Source organism: Rhinopithecus roxellana, chromosome 2, assembly GCF_007565055.1.
Source record: "Rhinopithecus roxellana isolate Shanxi Qingling chromosome 2, ASM756505v1, whole genome shotgun sequence".
Taxonomy (NCBI): Eukaryota; Metazoa; Chordata; class Mammalia; order Primates; family Cercopithecidae; genus Rhinopithecus; species Rhinopithecus roxellana.
Genome location: NC_044550.1, coordinates 168,065,777 through 168,087,274, shown reverse-complemented (window position 1 = coordinate 168,087,274; position 21,498 = coordinate 168,065,777).

The window sequence follows — 21,498 nt, the reverse complement described above, 5'->3', positions numbered from 1 at the left end:
CCAGGTGGATGTGAGCCCAGACCAAGGTTAAGACACAGTTATATTCATTCATTATTCATTCATTCATTCAGCAAACATTTATTGCATGCCTTGATGGGCCAGGCACTCTGCAAGGCACAAGGTTTCCAGTGAGAACAAAATAGAGATTGTGTCTGACCTCATGGAAATCACAGAGAGATGGCAAAATTCCATCAATAACTAATAAACAAATGAGAAATTGTGAAAGAACAGCACAAGTACCTTGCAGAAATAAGAGGAGGGAACTCTGCTAGAGAATACTGGAGGAGGGGACATTTCTTCCCTAAAGAATGGGAAGGATCCAGGCTTGCGAGAGCAAGAGCATTCTCTGGGGAGAGCATAGCCCCTGCAGAGGTTCTGAAAGTGGAGAAAAGATTCACAAGTAAGGAAGCCTCTTGTATTCAGAATAATGCTGAAGTGGGCTTTTAGGACTTGATGGACATTGAATAGGATTCTTTGGGTGACAAATAATTGAAAACCTGATTCAACCTGGCTGAAGCATAAAAGAGAAAATATAGCCTTTAGGGATAGATGTAGTTCTGGACACAACCACAGTCAGGAGTCCAACAGTCTTGGCGAGCTGCCTTTGCTCCTGTCTTCTTGGCTCACTCTCTCATGTTAACTCTGTTCTTAGACCAATTCTCCCCTCACAGCTACAGAATAGCCACCTAAATTCTGGCAAAAGGCCAGAGATTCACTCTTATTGGACCAGCTCAGGCATCTACCTATGTGGCTCACACCACACCAATTACTATGTCAGGGCAAAGTGATGCCCTGTCTTAGACCTGGGTCATGTGATCCTCCTCAGGGCTAGCGAATGATGGCTTCTATTGGAAATCAATGCTTTCATCCAAAGAAGGGGAAATGATTGCTGAAAAGGGGGAAAAAGTCTTCTAGAACGACCATGCCCCCATGGGAATGGCTGAAATTAAAGACTGACAGTATCAAGTGTTGACAAGAATATGAAGCAACAGGAACTCTTGTGTGCTGTTGATAGAAGTCTAAAATGGTACAACTACTGTATCACAAAGCACACTAAAGTGAGGTATGCTTGTACTTAGGAAAGATGCTTGGCATTTTCTACTAAAGCTAAACATACACATACAATATGACTCAGCAACCCAACTTCTAGGTATATATACCCAGCAGAAATGAGTGTTTATGTCCCCCCAAGAGTCATACTGTATTAGCCTGTTCTCACAATGCTGTAAAGAAATATCTGAAACTGGGTAATTTATAAATAAAAGATATTTAATTGGCTCATAGTTCTGCAGTCTGTACAGGAAACATGGTAGCATCTGCTTCTGGGGAGACCTCAGGAAACTTACAATCATGGTGGAAGGTGAAAAGAAAGCCAGCACTTTACATTACCAGAGCAGGAGAAAAGCGGGGGATTAGGTGAGGGGAGGTGCCACACACTTTTACAACCAGATCCCAGTGAGAACTTACGGACTATACAATACCAAGCGGGGATGATGCTAAACCATTCATGAGAACTCTGCCCCTGTGATCTAATCACCTTCTACCAGGCCCCACCTCTAACACGGGGCATTACAATTGAACATGAGATTTGGGTGGGGACATAGATCCAAACCATATCACATGCCCAAGAATGTTCACAGCACCTTCATGTATAAAGCCAAAAAGTAGAAATGGCCCAAATTTTCCTCACCAGTAGAATGGATAAGTCCATCACATGAGATATAAAGAGTATTCTGCAGCAGTGAAGGAGAGGAGAGTACAGCTGCCTACATCAACATGAGTGAACCTCACAGATGTAGCAGTGAAGGGAGACAGATACAAAGGAGTATTTACCGTGTAATCCGATTTACATGAAGGCTTAAGAACAGGCAGAACTAATATATGGTGAGAAAAGTTTGAACAGTGGCCACCTCTTCAGAGGCGCTGATGAGAAGCGGAAGCCTAACGGAATCTACAAGGGTGTTATATCTTTATCGGTGGTGGTCACCTGGTGGCAACACATGTAAAACCTGTAAACCAAAAATAAAATTCTAAGGCCTCCCCCCAACCATCTGAATGGACCGGACCCCTCCTCTTGGTCAACGGCATTCCAGAGTCAACCTGAAAAACGAGTTCAGGACATGATGGAAGAGAGGATCGAACATGCCTCATCTACCCTCCAGCATTATCATCAACACAGACCTTAGTCTGGTAAGAAACATTTATAATCTTTTCTCTCCGAAGCCTGCTACTTGGAGGCTTCAGCTGGATGATAAAGCCTTGGCCTTCACAACCCCTTACTGTAACACACACATTCCTTTCTATTGATAATAACTCTTTCAACCAATTACCAAATAGAAACATTTTAAATCTACCTATGACCAGAAAGTGCCCCCCATCCCACTTGAAATTGTACCCTCCTTCCAGATCAAACCAATGTAAATCTTACCTGTATTGATTGATGTATTACGTCTCCCTAAAATGTATAAAAGCAAGCCACACCCCGACTGTCATGGACACTTTTCATCAGGACCTCCTGAGGCTGTTAACCTTGGCAAAATAAACTTTCTAAGTTGATTGAGACCTCTCTCAGGTAATTTTGGGCCCACAAACTTCATTGAGCTAGCTAAACACTTAAGACTTTTGTACTTAATATATGCACATTATACCTCAATTTAAAAGATTTTTAAATATTATTTTTAATGCTCCCAAGAGTATCATATATAGTTCTGTTGATTATCTTTTCTCTGGCTTTATTCTATTATCCTTTCTTTATTTTCCCTTCATCTTGATTTCTTAATCTATTTGTCTTTATCCTGTTATATTGTGTCTCTGTAAACTATCTCAAACTCATTTGCAATGAGAGAAGTTAAGAATTTAAGGGAAAAAAAGTTTGAATAGGGGTTTGCTTTTTTAACTTAATGAAAGTGATTCTTTTTTATTGTCTTAGCTTGGTTGCTTTCAGTCCTAAATCAAGATTTTTCTCAGTCTGCCAATTTGCAAATGGACCAATTTCTACCAATTGGCCTTAACATATACAAATCAGTCTCATAAATAAAAACAAAAGCTTTCCAGCCGACACAGCTTTGGTTTTCTATCTTCAGACCCTTACCCCATGCTGTTCTTCTGGGAGTAAAACAAGAAAGTTATCGTCTTCTTCGACGCAGCATAAATTGTCATCTTTCCCTGGTTAAGCCTCAGATGCTTACTGCCAAAAGCAGGCCTCTGATTCATTCCACTGAGATTCCAGAGTAATCTGCCTCGCGGCTGCAACCAAAGATACCTTCAGCAGACCCCATTATAAATTAACGTTTAATCTTGGCCCAGAGAATGCTGGAGCTGAAACAGCCCACGGGGGTGGCTGAGCCCACCCGTGTGAAGCCCGGGAAGGAGCCCCATCCCCACCCTGAGCCCCATGGACCCACCACAGTCCAGGGATGGATGCAATTTCCAGGTGCCTGGGCACGGGGCTCTGCTGCTGGTGCCACGTGATTGTGCACAGCCTCTGTGAGCCTGGGTGAACTTCCCACTCTGCTCCCATAGCAGGAGATACAGGGTGTAAGGCTGATGGATCCAACGATCTTTGCATCTTGATCCTTCGGGATTGCAAAACCCTGAGCACAGAGGCTGTGTTGTACTCTTAATGTTCAGTGCAGTGCAGGGCACACAGCAGGGACTCAGCCAATGCTTGTCAAGTGACTAAACAAGGACGACACGAGACACCACTGAGCAGTAGGATATAGGCTCCGAGGGAGGGGAAAGACCCAAATGTGGCAATGGGTTCAAGGCTTGAGTAACTGATCAGAGACGGTGGTGCCATTCTCCAAGGTAAGCCCCTAGGAGAAGGAAGAAGCATGAAGATGGGAGTCACATTTCATGATTTGCCTGCACCTCCCCACAAGCCAGCACCAGCAGAGGGAGATTCTGGTCTTTGTAACATGCTCAGAACAGTCCCTGACTCAATTGCTAACTCAGTTGCTCCTCATGGGCATAATAGACCCCATTGTTTCCAAGGGCAGGGTCCTAGCCTTACCGACAGGGAAAATCATCTTTTCTCAAGATGGAAATAGACCATGGAATCACCAAAGCCAAGCGGCACACATTTCTGAAAGATGGATCACAGGAAGAGGGGCTGCCAGCCTGCCACTGGTGCTGGGAGTGGGGTGGGGATTGAGGTGAGAGCTCAGGTTACAGTAGGGCATGTTCGCCAATGCTGAGCTCAGGGAACTCAGGAGAGGCTAAGCAGAAAAGAGCACCAGCGCCCACCCAGGTTAGGGCTGCTACACATCTCCCAACTCCAGAGCTCAGGATACCCATGGATGACTCCCTTGCTGCGCCCTGAATCCATTCCCAGAAAGAGGGGTAAAGTTTCACATTGAGAGGCTTGGAGAGGGAACTGGATGGGGCTCAGACAGGGCAATGAGGCAGGGGTGGGGCGGGGGTCCCCTCCCAGAAGGCTCAAGCCCTGAGCAACACAAGGGAAAACCCAAGTGGAACCCGGTCTTGAGTATCACCCCTAACAGGACGTAATCCTCTGTGATCCCAAGGGATTGCCCTGACCCAAGTAAGAGCGCTACACAAGCCTGCATACACTGGGTGATGCTTCCCAGGCAGGGGGATCAGGGAAGGGTGGATTCTGCCCTGTGGCTTCCCAGATTGTCACAGAGGAAAGGGCCTGAGCTGTGGGTGGGGAGTGGACAGGAGCTGCGGAGTGACTGGCAGCAGCCAGGAGCCATGCTGGATATGGACACTTAGAGAAAGGGCTGCGTGAAATCCAGCACTCTCCACACTGCCCCTGTGCCACAATGGACACCACCCACTGTGCTTATTGAAGCTCTTCATCCTCATGGGGACCCTATGAGGCATTCTATTATTACCATTATATCCTCATTTTGTTGATAAGGAGCCAGGAGGTAAAAATCAACTGCTCAAAACCTCTGCACTAGAAAATAGCAGGGTCAGGCTTTGAATCCAGGGAGGTGGACTCCAGAGACCCTGCGCCTGACCTCAGTACTCCCACTTCTGTGGCAAGACATGACATCACACCCAATTTGCAAAGCTGCTCCAGGCGACTGGGGGCAGGAGCCTCAACCATCCCAGCCCCCACCCATGCCAGCTCCCAGCCGCAGGGGGAAAAAGAGCTCAGTTCTCACCAGTGCCCTCCGGTGCTGATTCTGAACCCTTTATGGAGGAATTCGTATGGCCTTTTGCCATGAATTTTGTGATCTACTCAGCCAGTCCCCAGAAAGGCAAAACTTCCCTTATGATATCGTAAGATCTATATATTACAACTACGAATAATAGTAATACTTCACGTGAGTTCAGCTCTTGACAATTTATGGACTTTTCACCTCCCCAAATGCAATTGGCTCTCACAGCAACCAGGCACAGACGTTACAGTCCCTTTCAGAGATGAGGAAACTGAGGCTGAGAGAAATTCACTGACTTGCCCAGTCTTGCACAGAGTACATCAGACTTTTCATCAAGAACATCTAACCTCAAATCCTAGGCAAGTATTGCCTCATGCCTGCAAGATTTTCTTATTTGGAGATAAAATTATTTAAAATTTAAAAAAATTATGGGTAGGAAGCAGCTTGGTAATTTTAATAGGAGGAACCTCTCCCAAACTGTAAGTTATTCACTTTCCAACACAGGATCATAAGTGGTTTTGCTATATTTATATGATTCTCTGTGATGAAATCTGTTATAGGTTACACCTGCAGGGTCTACAGTACAGGAGGGGGAGGTGGGAAAAGCCCATTCCCTGCCACTAAGCCCAGTCCTCAGAGAGATTTGCCCAGGATTTGCTCTAGGTTACCACAAAGTAAGAGGAGTCCTTCCTACCATCTTGCAATTGTAGATTGCTGGGCCACTGAGCCATGAAAAACAATCCTACCCATATTCTTCCACTGGCGTCAGAGAAGAAATCCTGAAAGCAAATTGTTGTGGTGGAAAGACTCTTGTCTGCATGCCAAGGAGTTCTTTCTGGGGGATGGGAGCAGTCCTGTGCTTCCTAAGAAAGTATCCACAGAATTCATACATTTCCAGGTTGGCTTCGGTGCAGAGAATCATCTCCTTTCCCGGTTCTGATGGACGCTTGTGGGGTTGGTGACCATGGATGTGTTACTGAAATGCTCTGTGCCTCAGTTTCCCCATATAAAATAGGGCATCAGGACCCAGTTCTTCAGGTGGTTTGAGGATATGTAGATATGTATTAGTCTGTTCTCATATTGCTATAAAAAGTACCTGAGACTGGGTAATTTATAAAGAAAAGAGGTTTAACTGTCTCATGGTTCTGCAGGCTGTCCAGGAAGCATGGTGATTCTGCTTCTGGGGAGGCCTCAGGGAGCTTTTACTCATGGTGGAAGGCAAACCAGGAGCAGGTGTCTTCATGTGGCTGGAACAGGAGGAAGAGAGAGGGAAGATGTTCTACATGCATTTAAATAACCAGATCTTGTGATAATTCACTCCCTATCTTGAGAACAGTACCAAGGGGATGGTGCTAAGGCATTCATGAAGAGTCTACCTCCATGATCCGGCCACCTCCCACCAGGGCTCACCTTCAACACTGGGGATTACAACTGGACATGAGATTTGGGTGGGGCACACATCAAAACCATATCAAGATATAATAGAGGTTAAACATCCAGCCAGCCTTGTCCTGACACATGGCAGATACTGGATAAATGTCACCTTCCTGACCTTCCAAAGCACACACCCCCTCCTTCACCCCCCCCAGGGAACACCCTTGACTCCAGAAAGAGGAGTGAGAACTCCCAGAGTTGTAAACATATGGGTGCTTGTTTAGAGATGGAAAGTGAAATGCTGCTTCAAACCTAAGCTGCTTCCTGGGAAAAGCCAGAAGATAAACAAGAAGAAACCACTGCTCAAGCTCTGTCACCTACAGCATGGGGGACTCTGCTAAAGCTTCTGCTATTTTTGTGTATGCTGGAAAGTGAGGGGAAGAAGTCGTCCCTTATTAATTTTTTTGTGGCAACCTGTATTCTTTGTTTTACCAACTCAGTGCACAGTGGACACCCCTGAACTTTGCCAGTCAATCACCAAAGGCTTTTGTGTCCAACTAGCAGAAGCTCTTTTCTCCCTGAGGTCACCTTTACACACACCTGAACTCACCCTGCACCTATATCATAATTGTTTGAAATACTTAGAGGCTTGCTTAGTCTAGAAGGGGTCATTCCTGCCTCTGAGGTTCACTTGGAGAAGCGGAGTCTGATCTATTTACTGCTGTCATTGCCTTGCGTGGCCACAGGTGTCACTGTTGAAGACAAGCTCTGTGCAGCTTGCCTAACATACTTGCTCCTGCTGCTGGGCCGCACCTACTTATGGAGGCTACTATGCTGCCTCACTCTAGGCACCAACAATACAAGTCTTGCAGTTCACATTCCCATATCTTTTGCTTAGCTATTATTCCCTCAAACACACCACTTGTGAGGGTGACTGGGTCCAAAATAATTTTCTGAGTAGATCTCAACTTCTGCCCAAACCAGCAACTTCCCTGTGAACACTCTGTGATGGTTCATTTTATACAACAGCTTGGCTGGGCCATAGTACCCAGATATTTGGTCAAACATTTTTCTGAATGTTTCTATGAAGGTGTTTGGGGATGATGTTGACATCTAAGTTGGTGGACTTTGAGTAAAGCACATTGCTGTCTGTAATATGAGTGGTCTTCATCCAATCAGTTGAAGGCCTGAATAAAACACGAAATTAACCTCCCCACCAAGCAAGAGGGAATTGTGACAGCAGATGGTCTTCAAATTCAAACTGCAACATTGGCTCTTTCCTGGGTCTCCAGCCTGCAGTCCCACCCAGCAAATTTTGGATTTGCCAGCCTCCATAATTGTGATTGTGTGAGTTAGTGCTTTAAAATAAATCTCTCTCACTTGCTCGCTATTTCTCTCTCTCTGCATGCGCACACACACACACACACACACCCTATTGGTACTGTGTATCTGGAGAACCCTGCATCCCTGTATTGAGACTTCGATCTGACTCTCCTGACTGTCACACAAGTTCTCCTTCAGTCTCTGATGCTTTCTCTGCCTGCAGATCATAATCAGGTGACCGCCATCTTTCCTGACAGTAGACTGGGTCCCTGGGTTTTGTATGCAAGATGGTAAGTTCCACTCCATTGTCTAAAAAGGAAGGTCCATTTGCCTTATACTGCACTGACAAACCAAGAGAGACCCCCAAAGGATTCTTTCCTGGACAAAGATGATCTGCTCTGAGATGAATGGCCCACCTCCTAGGAGCCAAGAATCCCAGATTAGCTTCTAGTAACCAGAAACAATCACAGACAGATCAGTTTTGGGCCTGCTAAAAGCACTTTGCATAAATTTTCTCACCTGATTGAATTCTCTGCTCACCCTGGGTGGTGGGTGTTTTACATACACAATGAGAACACCAAGGTGAGTCACTTCTCCAAAGGTCACATAGCCGGTTAGTGGCAAAGTTAATATGCCCCTTATAATCTGTAATAATGTTTTAATAAAAGTGTTATTTTTTAATAGAAAAGTAAAGTTGGATTTGTGCCTTAATCCTCAGCCTATCTTAGCTAACTTAAGATGAGACTACACTCCAAACTTTTAGAACCTTTTTGGATTGATCAGCCAAGAACAAAACGGCTTCTAGGGAGTGTGCTTAGCAATGCCAAGCTATTAACTTCCAGCAGAAGTCAACCATGATACTAAAATGAAAGTTTGATAATATCTATTATTTATCATATTGTTCCCCCATCATCTCTTTATGATAAATGGATGAAGGCCCAGAAATTCTAATTGCCATGCTTCTTCCAGATGGGAAAAGTAATAATTTTCTCTGTTCTGCCTTTTTTGTATTTGAATGAAGTTTATGAGGAACTCTGAGTTGACGCCATCTGGTTCATATGGGAAAGCAGAAAGTTCTGACTGTGTTCCAAATCTTTGGGATCAGTCTGCCATGAACTAGATATAGGACATGAGGAAGGTCACTCATCTTTCTAAGTATCATTAAAAACAAGAGGCAGCTCTAAAGTCCCTTCCAAGTCTGATGGTCCATCTGCCTCTGGTTCTGCAGATACCCCTTCAGGGTTCAGCTAGGGGCAAACAGCTGCTCTGGAGAGATGGAGGCCCTGACACAGTCCAATATGGGTAACACCTTCACAGTCAGAGCGTTTACAAGGCCCAGATGCTGATCCTGGCTCTACCGCCATTGGCTACAAAATCTTGGACAACTCATTTAACATCTTGGCATTTCCTTATCTGCGTTTTCCACATTGGTAAGGTAGAGATGATAATGCTGGCCCGAAGCCTACCATTAAAAAAATATGAAACAGCTTCTTTTAAAAGGCCATAAAGCTACAAGGCAGAGCGCTTCATCAAAAGAAGCACTTGGAAACAGTTGCCTGGCCACCAAGTCCTCAACCATTGCAGGGTTTCTATGCAAACACTGCCCTCCTAACACACACCAACTCCAGGCTGCTGAGGGTGACTCCTCTGTCAAGGGTCCTCAACTCCCCGAGGAGCTGCAACAGTTTCTGCATTCCAGATTCAAGAGGGGTTCATGGGATTAGCCAGAGAAGGGGAGAGTCACAGAGGGACAGTTGTGTGAGGTCTTAACGCCTGTACCCTGGCTACCACAGCTCCCCTCGCCTGTGTCTGATGCACAGTTTTTGAAACCCAGAATGTTTATTTTCTAGGAGCTTGGGGAGTTCATTTCTCACAGACCCAAGAAGTACTAAAACTGGAAGATTTCTAAGATCCATTTTCCACATAGATGTATATCTTCAAAATGCCGTGCCCCACACATCTTACAAGCTCCTAGAGAGAGGGAAATGGAGTGGAAAGGGAGAGCTGTATGGCCTGTAGTACCGGGGTAGCTGTGTCCAGGACAGCATAGCCCCTGGTCTTCCAAACAACAGTCCCTGTAGCAGAGAAGCAAGAAAACCAGCACAACATGTGCTCCCACCTCTGTAGCAGGTTCTTCTCTGAGCCCTAGAGTAGGTATCCCCAACCCCTGAACTGCAGACTGATGCCAGTCCCTGGCCTGTCAGGAGCTGGCCTGCAGAGCAGGCAGTGATCAGCGGGCCAGTGAGTATTACTGCCTGAGCTCTGACCCCTGTCAGATGAGCAGCAGCATTAGATTCTCATAGGTGCACGAACCCTATTGTGAACTGTGCACGTGAGGGACCTAGGGTTCGAGCTCCTTTTGAGAATCTAATGCCTGATGATCTGAGGTGGAACAGTTTTATCCTGAAACCAGTCTTCCCTGGTCTGTAGAAAAATTGTCTGTCATGAAATCGGTCCCTGATATCAAAAAAGTTGGGGATAACTGCCCTAGAGGAGAGAACTTGTTTGAAGGATAGGATAGTTATCTTTAAAATTGGGGAAAAGAGTTGGGACACTTATCTAAAGTTTCCTTTCCTTTCCTCCCTGTCTCCTCAGGCATGGCCAAGGTAAGCACTAGCCAGTGGGGCTCCAGTGGCCCACAAGGAAGTCTATGGTAAACATGGATGTTTACAAAGGCAGATTTGCAAAAATGAAAACCATTAGTCTACACAAATGGCTGTCCCTACTGTTCTGTGGACTGATTACCAATGAAAGTTGTTGTTGTATGGCCCATAAATTTTGCACATAGGCAATGAAAGCCAAGATATAGCAGGGACCCAGGGGTTAACTCCAGTATGACCCAGTTTCTGGCTTGAACAACTGGGTAGATGGTGTCACATCTCAGATGGGGAGCCCTGGAGGAGGAGCACTAGCCCAGGGATCACGGGAGGAAGACCTGAGTTCAGTTTGGGACTTTTAAAGTCTAATCATTCAGGCCAATTCCAAAGAGAAAGGTGTTCAATATTCTGTGTCTACGGAGCACAAGATACACTTCTGGACATGGAGGATTCATTGACAACGCAATACTTATATGTATGATACAGCGGCCTTGGAACTTATATCACTCCCAAGCGGTGGGAAAAGGATTTGGTAGTAAGATGAGAATCCAGAATTTGGGCCACATGCACTGGGCCCCACAGAGGCTGTGTTTTAAAGCAGGAGTGACTGGGTTACCTGGAACTGGCAAAAACACATTTATCCCCAATAAAAAAAAAAAACTGGGAGAGTCATAAGACAAGCTGAGGTCAACGGAAAAAAAAACTTCTGTTATTGCGCATATCACTACAAGGGAAAGAGAAACAGAGAGAGAGGAAGAAAGAGGGACAGGCCAAGAAAGTCACTTAAATATGCCACTAAAGTGGAGGTAAAAAATATCTTGCTTTCTCGTTCCACAAAGGAGTAAAATGAGAAAATAGAGGCAAAGACACTTTGCAAATTCAAAAATCCATCCCTCAGTGGTAAAACACTATAACTTCTTATTTAAGATATAATATCTTTAAAATATGTATATTTTATTTCAAAGCGTAAAATAGCTTGTAGACCCTTATAGAAAGTAGTTTAGTTATCAGTTCATCTCTAGGGCAGTAGTCTCCATGTTTTTTTGGAGCTGGTCCTCATTTAGTAAAACAAATTCTCACCATTAATATATATTGATTATTTCCTTTATAAATTCAATACATGTCTTATCATTATTGGCTTATATCCCAAGGTACAATAAGCCATGCAGGGCAAAACTTCAAGCAAAACTACACAAGTATACATATGTAACAAACCTGCACGTTATGCACATGTACCCTAGGACTTAAAGTATAATAAAAATAAAAATAAAAATAAAAATAAAAAAAAACTACAGAAGCAGTAGAAAGATCAGTGGTTCCCGGGAGTTGGGGATGAGGAGAGCGAGGGATGAGCAGATGGTGCCCTGGAGAGTCTTAAGGCAGTGAAATGATTCTATATGGCACTCTCACGGGGGATCCCTATCATTATACATCTGTCCACACCTATAGAATGCACAACACAAGTCATAAACCCACATGTAAACTATGCTCTTTAAGTTATAATAAAGTAGCAATATTGGCTGTTGTCAGTTGTAACAAATGCATCAAGTGAATGCAGGACACTGACAATAAGAACTTTTGGGAGTGGAGGGGAGGGGCTATGGGAGCTCTGCACTTTTCATATTCAATTTTCCTAAAAACCTAAACTGCTCTAAAACATAAAGCCTATTACTTTAAAAAAAAAAAAAAAAAAAAAAAAAAAAAAAAAAAGTTTGGCTGACCAGTAATTTTGGTCAAGAACTTCACGTTGTTTTAAAACATGTCAAGCCCCCTTAAAATGTGTTTTCAGCAACCCCAGCTCATGAACGTGACCATCTGTGCTCATCTGAAGGCAAAGCAGGCCAGTCTAATCCAGGTGAAAATCTATAGGCCAACTCCATTTGGACATCGTGAAAATCCATTTCTCGGAATCCCTTCTATCCCAAAGTGAATTTGATATGCCTTCCTTTCATCACCTGTGGGGTTATTCTAAGGGGGTGGTCTCCCGGTTCTTTTTGTTATTTCTGGAGTTTGAAATAAGCTCAATGTGGTTATGGAGGACAGGAAGGTACATAAAAGCTGCATAGATTTCATGTTCCAGAATTCAAATATTTCGAAATCAATTATTCGGCTTTTTGGTGGAATCTTCAAAACACGTCCTCTAAGTCATAACAGAGGCTCCTGCAGGGCCAGGGATTGGAGCCACCTCTTGGTTGTCATCAGATGCGACTCACAGGTTCACAGCTGGTGCATCTGCCTGGGGGCACACCCCTAGACACTGTCTTTATTTGTGTGACATGCTGTCCTCTCCCTTTTTTCCTCCTTTAATCACCCTCCAAACACTGGGAAGAGATTCACTACCAAACCACTCCCACAACCACTACCCTTCCCTACCCTGTTCTGTCCCCCGGGACACTCACAGGCACAAATCTGTCCAGATGCCAGTGAGAAGAGGCAGTCAGTCTCCAGGTACAGTCCTGAGTGCTTCCATTTATTGTGTTGTCTACTTATCAAACAATCTGAAGAGGTGTGTATTATGATCACCCCATTTTCCAGATGAGGATGCTGAAGCTAGAGATGCTAAGCTGTGCTATGCTTTAAACACAAGCGGCAAGTGTTTGTGATGTGCCTGCTTGAAGCTCTGCACTGTGTTGGTAGAAGGGAGAGGGCTCAGGCTTGGAGACAGGCAGACCTGGGCTCTAATCCGGACCCTGGCCAGGGATGAGAGCAGTGCCCACCTATAACCTCCCTCCCAATGTGCCAACCATTAACCCACTTTTGTTGAGCACCTACCCTATATCTGGAGCTGTTCTGAAGGATTGGGGTGTGTCGGTCTTTGAGGAGTTTATATTCTTGTGGAACGAAACAGACAATAGCCAACATACAACATTAAAAAATAAGAAGCTGTGTATGATGTATTTAGTGCTCCTGACGTGTAACCTGGGCAGTTACACCAGGCCCCATGCACAGAAGGGACCCCAGGTTGGTTTAATGCTCTGCTGTCTCTATCTTGAAATTCTAAATCACGTTTGAAGAGGGGACTCTATTTTCATTCTGCCTGGGGCCCTGCCAATTATGGAATCTGTTCTGGCTCCAGGAGGGGAGAGAAATGACAGTGATGTAGGGGCATTGGGAGACCTGGGAGAAGAGTGAGGGTGGCCTGCAGTGGGAAGAGATGGTCCAGCGGGTCTGCTTCAGGAGGCAATGAGGGGCTGTGCTCAGTTCCCAGGGCTGCTGCATCACAGGACCACACCGGACGCCTTCAGACATCACAGATTCTCTTCCTCCCCATTCTGGAGGCCGGGTGGCAGCAGAGTGGATTCCTTCTGCAGACTGCAGGGGAACCTGCTCCAGGCTCTCCCCCAGCTCTGATGGCTGCTGTCAGTTTCAGCCTCCTCCTTCCTATGGTGTCCTCCCCATGTGTCTCTATGTCCCTGAGTCTCCACATAGCCTTCTTATAAAGACACCACCTGATATGGTTTGCTTGTGTGTCCTCTCCAAGTCTCATGCTGAAATGTGATCCCCAGTGTTGGAGGTGGGGCTAGTGGGAGGTGACTGGCTCATGGGGGTGGATCCCTCACCAATGGCTCAGTGCCATTCCCTTGGTGATGAGTGAATTCACGTTCTATTCACTCATGTGAGAGCTGGTTATTTAAAGGAACCCAGCATCTCTCTCTTGCCCCATCTCTTGCCATGTGGCACGCCCACTCCCACTTCACCTTCTGCCAAGATTGGATGCTTCCTGAGGTCCTCACCAGAAGCAAGTGCCAATGTCATCCTTCTTTGTACAGTCTGCAGAATCCTCAGTCAAATAAACCTCTTAATAAATTACCCAACCTCAAGTATTCCTTTATGCCAACGCAACATGGACTAAGACACCACTCTTCTCCAGTATGACCTCCTCTTAACTTGGTTATGTCTGCAAAGACCCTATTTCCAGATGAGGTTGCATTCACAGACACCAGGGATTAGGACGTCAATGTATCATTTGCGAAGGGACACAATGCAGCCCCCATCAGGGGGTGAGCCCCATAGTTATCAGGGAAGGTGCTCTCAGCAGAGGGAAACAGTAGTACAGAGGCCCTGCATGTGCAGCCACAGGTGAGCGTGTTTGCAGAAGCGCAGAGCCCAGAGCAAAGTGAGTGAGGGGAGGGTACAAGTGGAGGAAGCCAGAGCCAGGCATTTTCTGCATAATCCCACTGTGAAGCAGCTGTTATTGTTCCTATTTCATTGATCAGGAAACTGGAGTTCAAACCAGTCAATTAAGTAACAGACACACTCTGTGGTACACCCTGAAGGCCACAGGAGAGTTCAGAGGAACCCAGGGATGACACCTGGGCATCAGTGATTACCTGCCGTGGGTTTGTGGAACGTGAGCTGGGTGAGGACAAAAGGAGAGCCATCCCATGAGTTGTCCTTCATGGGCGAGCCAACCCTGCCTGGTACACAGCTGGGGTGGAGGAGATGCTAGGGCACGGAGGAAGAACTGTGCAGTCAGCACATTCTGTCAGCTAGACCTGCTACATTCCAGTGACCGTGTACACACTGGGAACCCATTCCACAGTGCCAAATGATTCATTAGTCATTTGATTCAACCAATTGATACTTCCTGAATGCCGTATCTGTGGCAGGCCTGGTTCTGAACGGAGAAACATAAACAGGTTCTTTCCTCAAGGTGGGAGAGATAAATTAAGAGATAATGCTGTGAGCTAAACATTATGGCAGAGAAGAGCCCAAACGCCAGCAGATCAAAGGAGAAGCCCCTGCCACTAATGTTGCATGGGGACATGGGGACATGGGGACAGGGGCAAGGAGTTAGGGAAGATTTCCAAAAAGAAAGAAGTCCAGCTGAATCCTGAAGGAGGAGTGGAAGTTCACCAAGAGAAGCTGGAGAAAGGATGTACCTGCTGTTGCCTGTGGACGGGGAGCAGCTGGAGCCCGGGGGCCACAGTGGTGACCCAGCGTTAGCTTACCCTCTGTTGGTTTCTCCTTCCCTACCTCATCTTCTCCTCCCTCAGCTGTTCTCTGTGGAGGAAACAGCTGGAGCAAAGGTGTACAGACCCAAAAGTCACAAGATCTGGCCACACTCTGTCTGCTGAGCTGCATGAGTTGTATATGTGAATATGTGTTTCTGTTTCCTAGTCAGGGGTTCCATGTGGCAAGAGCCCGGGTTGGTGCACAGCTCTGTCCTAGCACTGAATCCAAGGCCAGTGGATTCAGTAAAAACTTCTTGATGTGTCGGATTGTCCACTCTTGGATAGAATCCTGGAGGTTTATCTAGAAGAGAAACGCAAGAGGCTAATACCTTTTTCAGGCTGTAGGCAGAGGATACCCGTCAAATGCCTTAACAGTTCGTGCATGCAATCTGGTCTCAACTGTGGAGTGAATCCCAACGGCTGCCCACCCACCTCCCCAGGGTAGATGTATTATTCTGGGTCACTGTTCTTCATCTGAAATAGGGATGATGGAGAAGCCAACAGAGGGTGTGTCACCACTGTGGCACCTGCGCTTAGTCCTGATGGGGACCCTCCAAGGAAGAGAGTGGAACCTACTTAGAGTAGAACCTCATAGTGGTGATGCAGGAATGGCATGTGAGAAAATGCTTAGCACAGCTCTCAAGAGATTATGTTTACTGTGCAAACTGACAAGCAAAATAAGCCAGTCCAGAGACAGAAAAGGAGAAATAGACTATGAATTCCACCTACCAAGTGGAGCCATGGACAGAGAGTATGACCCAGGGGTTCTTAATTTCCTGGATGTCATGAGTTCTTTAGCAGCCTGTGTAAGCCGAGGGGTTCTTCTCTGGGGGATAAAAAAGGTAACATATAAAATAAAATGGGCTGGGCGTGGTGGCTCATGCCTGTAATCCCAACACTGGGAGGCCAAGGCGGGCAGATCACCTGAGGTCAGGAGTTTGAGACCAGTCTGGCCAACATGGTGAAACCCCATCTCTACTAAAAATACAAAAAATTGGCCGGGCGTGGTGGCGGGCACCTGTAATCCCAGCTACTTGGGAGGCTGAAGAGGAAGAATGGCTTGAACCAGGGAGGTGGAGGTTGCAGTGAGCTGAGATTGTGCCACTGCACTCCAGCCTGGGTGACAGAGTGAGATTCTGTCTCAAAAACAAATTAATTATTAAAATAAAAGAAAGAGGATTATCAAGGAAAGCAATTATACTAAGATACCATTATCAAAATATTAAAAAATACATTTGCGAAATAGTAATACATGTGCTGCTTTCTTCACCACACTAGAAGACAGCATCCAGCATCAGATCTAAGGTGCTCATTCTGAGGCAGTGATGGGCACAAATGGTCACAACCATGTGAGGTGAAATATCTGTGATTTCTATTTGTGATGAATTCACAGGTGTTGCTAGTATTGCTCTGGTTTGTGGTCTATAGTCATTAAGTGGAGGAAATGCTAAATTTCAATTCAAGATTAATAAAACTAAAGATGCAATCCTTTTCATTCAAGTTTAAGAGCTCCCTTGAATTCCAGATATAACCCTTGAGCATCTGTAGCTCCGGGCTGAAAACCCTTGCTCATCCTGTTCTGAGAGCAGGTGCTTCTGCCTGTTGTTTGCATGAGATATCTTTCCCTTCCCCCATCATCCCAATAAACCCCCCTTTGATACTAGAGGGAGCCTGTGGGTCTCTGTTAATTGCAATCAGAAGAAACTGGTTTAAATCTCTGTCTATATTTCTACCCTTGTAGGGGCATCAGCAGTTGTCAAACATCAGCTTGCATTCTCCTTCCAGCTTGTGAGCGTCAGGATGGTTTCTTTCTGTGTTGGTCCATGAGTACCTAAGAAGTCAGGGAAGAGCCTAGCATGAGCAAAGTCCCCCTGTGGCCAGGCATTAGGCGGGAGGACTTATCATAGCCCTGCCAAGCAAGTGGTCTATTTTGCAGATGAGAAAATGTAAGACCCAGAAATGCCAGGAGACTTGCCTAAGGCCACACAAGTGAAAGGAGTGAAGCCAGGGCTCAGTTTCAGGTCTGACTCAAAGTCCATACACTCTCATCCCTTATATCACTGGAACAAAAGGACTTGACACTGTGTATGTTTTTTATATTAAAGTATGTGAAAAAAGTATGTGACTCCATTTAGAAAACTGGAACTGCCCATCATTTTGTAATAATTGTATTGTATTGGGGGAAAATGATACATACTCAACCATCTCTGAATTTGAGCACTTCAACAGGTTGCTATAGGTAAAATACACACACAACACATGCACACACAATGGAGAAGGACTTGTGAAGATGAAGGGAGAGATTAGAGTGACTGAGCTACAAAACAAGGGACCCCAGCACTGCCAGCCGCCATCAGAAACTGGGAGAGACAAGGAACCAGCTCTCACTGTGGCCTTCACGGGAGTGCAGCCCTGCCCACCCCTTAATTTGAACTTCTGGACTCCAAAACCAAGAGAACAAATTTCTGCTGTTTTCAAACTACCAGTTTGTGATAATTTGTTAAGGCAGTCACAGAAAATTGATACTGACCCCAACAAATGAAAATTCGAACCCACTTTCTCCCCACTGAGCAGAACAGAGGCTTCTGCTCTTCGCAGATTTGAGGGTTCAACATGCTTCCCCCATTGGAACCACTTAATCATCTGTCCACGGCACAAGGGTTACATCAGCCTTGGACATCCCATATCCCCAGAGTGTGGTGAGTGTTTATTGAATTGCATTATATACCCTTATCACTAATCACTTGGGGTTCAGGTGTCAAATTCATGGATTAAGATTTCAGCTCCTACACTCACTATAGCTTGGTAACTGTGGCCCACTGGTCTCTGACTAGTCTCCACTGACTCCTCTGTTTCTAGGGGGATAGTTATGACCCCATAGAGTTGTCAAGAGCCTTCGGTGAAGTTCAGGGAAAGTTCCTAAAGAAGTGGCCACTGCTTAATAGAAGCTCAAAATCTCTTTGTTCCAGCCAGGCATGGTGACTTACACCTATAAATATTGGGAGGCCGAGGCAGGCAGATCACTGGAGGTCAGGAGTTCAAGACCAGCCTGGCTAACATGGCGAAACCCCATCTTTACTAAAAATGCAAAAATTAACTGGGTGTGTTGGCACGTGCTTGTAATTCCAGCTACTCAGGAGGCTGAGGCACGAGAGTTGTTTGAACCTGGGAGACGGAGGTTATAGTGAGCCGAGATCACGCCACTGCACTCCAGCCTAGACAACAGAAATAGACTCCATCTCAAAAAAACAAAAACAAAAACAAAAGAAAAACCACTTTGCTCTTTTCATCAATAATTATAATTATAAAAGGAAGAAAATGACTTTGTTATTAATAGTAGAAGAAAATACTTCTAACAGAATTAGAATAGAATTATTCTTCTATAATTATAAAAAGAAGGAAAATGATTGTATTATTAATAGGAGAAGAAAATCAGGGTGAGTACTGGAAAACTGAATTTGTTTTTCTTTTTTTTGTTATTATTATACTTTATGTGCTAGGGTACATGTGCACAACTTGCAGGTTTGTTACATATGTATACATGTGCCATGTTGGTGTGCTGCACCCATAAACTCGTCATTTACATTAAGTGTATCTCCTAATGTTATCCCTCCCCCCTTCCCCCACCCCACAACAGGGCCTGGTGTGTGATGTTCTCCTTACTGTGTCCAAGTGCTCTCATTGTTCAATTCCCACCTATGATTGAGAACATGCGGTGTTCGATTTTCTGTCCTTGTGATAGTTTGCTGAGAATGATGGTTTCCAGCTGCATCCATGTCCCTACAAAGGACACGACTGAGTTTGTTTTTCTAAAAAAAAGTGTTTATTTACTTTATAACACTAGACTCTTCAAATATATAATCAGATATACAGGTTAATGTAATAACCACCTAGTTCCCACTACCTAAATTTAACAAATATTAATACTCTAGTATATTTGCTGCTGATTTTTCATAATGTTCGTGTGTTGTGTTTTTCTTGTTTATAGGATTTCTAGATATTTCTGAGTGATAATTTGTGCCTTGGCTTTCTCTCTCTCTCTCTTGTTTTTTTGGTGTTAGGGTCTGGCAACATTGCCCAGGCTGGTCTCAGAACTCTTGGCCTCAAGCGATCCTCCCACCTCAGACTTGCAAAGCACTGATATTACACTATAATCCTTTTTTTTTAAATCAGTCTTATAAGAGCATTATCAATTTTATTGGCCTGTTCAAATCTCAAACCCTTGGCTTTATTGATGCTATTGCACATTTCTTTTCTATTGTAGTAATTATGACTCCCACCTCTATTATTCCCTCCCTTTTGCATTATTCGTGTTTATTTTGTCCATTGTATAACTGCTGTGGTCTGATGTTTGCGTCCTCCCAAAGCTCATGTGTTGAAATCCTAACTCCCAAGGCAATAGTATTTGGAGGTGGGGCCTTTGGAAGGTGATTAGGTCATCAGAGTAGTACCCCTCATTAATGGGATTAGTGCCCTCATAAAAGAAGCCCCAAAAAGCTCATTGGTTGCTTCCGTCATACAAACACAACAAGAAGGCATGTCTACAAAGGAAGCCAGCCTTCACCAGGCACTGAATCTACCAGCACCTTGACCTTGGACTTCCTAGCCTCCAGAACTATGAGAAATAAGTTTCTGTTGTTTATAAGCCATCCAGTCTAAGGTATATTGTGATAGCATCCCAAATGGACGAAGGCACTAACTTTCTTAGACAAATACTATTGCACAATAGGGTCTCTCTAAGATCTGGGTACAGGATGGGCCTGTAGGATCAGTCCCTGTAAGGGAGGGAAACAACCAGGATGGGGCAGAGGAAGAAGTTGAACTGCAATGCAGACCCAGCAAGGGCCTCTGCCAAGCCCAAAGGGTCAAGTACTGGTACTGGGATATGCCATCTGGTTTAAGGGGTGTTCTGTGTCTTCTGACATTCTTTATTTGTCCATGTGGCATCCGTTAGTCACAGGCCAAACTTGTGGCTGAGTTGTTTCCTGCTGCCCTGAGATTCAGAGCTCATTCTGAACCACTTCCCTATCTAACTCACACACCAGTCAATATTTCCCTGCCCTAAATCTACCCAGGGCTGGGTACCAGACAACTGGGACAGCCCCTGTGGCCCAAGGACTGCCAAAATTATTCAAACTAGACAATCCTAAGCCATTGCCTCTGCCTTCCCTTTCCTGCAGAAATTCTAATACAATATCTTGCTTAAACTTGGCCCTCACTCCTGCTGTATGTCCTGACCAATCCTGGTGCTTCCCCACACGGCCCTGTGTGACATGGCATGCCCCCTCCTCTTGGGAAATATAAGCAATGAAAATCTGTCAAGGAGACCGACACCAAACTGCTCATAGTCATTTCCTCTAGGAAATGAAATGAAGGGGTGATATTCAAAAGTTTTAAATTTTCTTTTGTAGTACTGATTTTTTAACAGTAATTATGTATTGCATTTGAATTGAAAACAAAACTTAAAATCTTAAAAATATAACAACACATTCTTCTGCTGCTAATAAAACAATAAAGAAATATAGAGAAAACAAAAATCTTTCAGGGCATTGGCCTCTCTCTGCCGGCCCCCAGTCACCTCCATAAATTAAAATTCCACAGGTATGACTGAGGCCCGCAGCCAGACCTTTGTCTTCTCATCAACTAGCTATTGGATGTAGACCATATCTGCGAAGAGAATGTGACCTGGGCAAGGTGACTTTCATCAGTCAAGGGCAGTTTCCCAAAGAAGGCTCAACTGAAAACTGTTGGCTGCATGCAGGCATTCCCAACAACTGAGGCAATGAGGGCTTCAGTCCTAAATGGGAGAACCTGGGCAATACAGTGTCTGTTACAGATGTTTCAATTTCCAACCTTTCTTTCTTTCTAATATTTAAGGCTAAGAATCTCCCTCGAAGTATACCCTTAGCTGCATCCCACAGTTTTTTATGTTCATTGGCATTTTTATTTGGATTTTCTAAATTTTATTAATTTGACATTCTAAAGTATAGTTGTTGAACTTCCTAAAATTTGTGAACTTTCTAGTTATCTTGCTTTCAGAAGCTTTTGCAGTCATTATTGTAATTTACTTACCCAGATATGCTAGAAAAATTTCACTGGCTAGTCAGAAGATTAAATTAA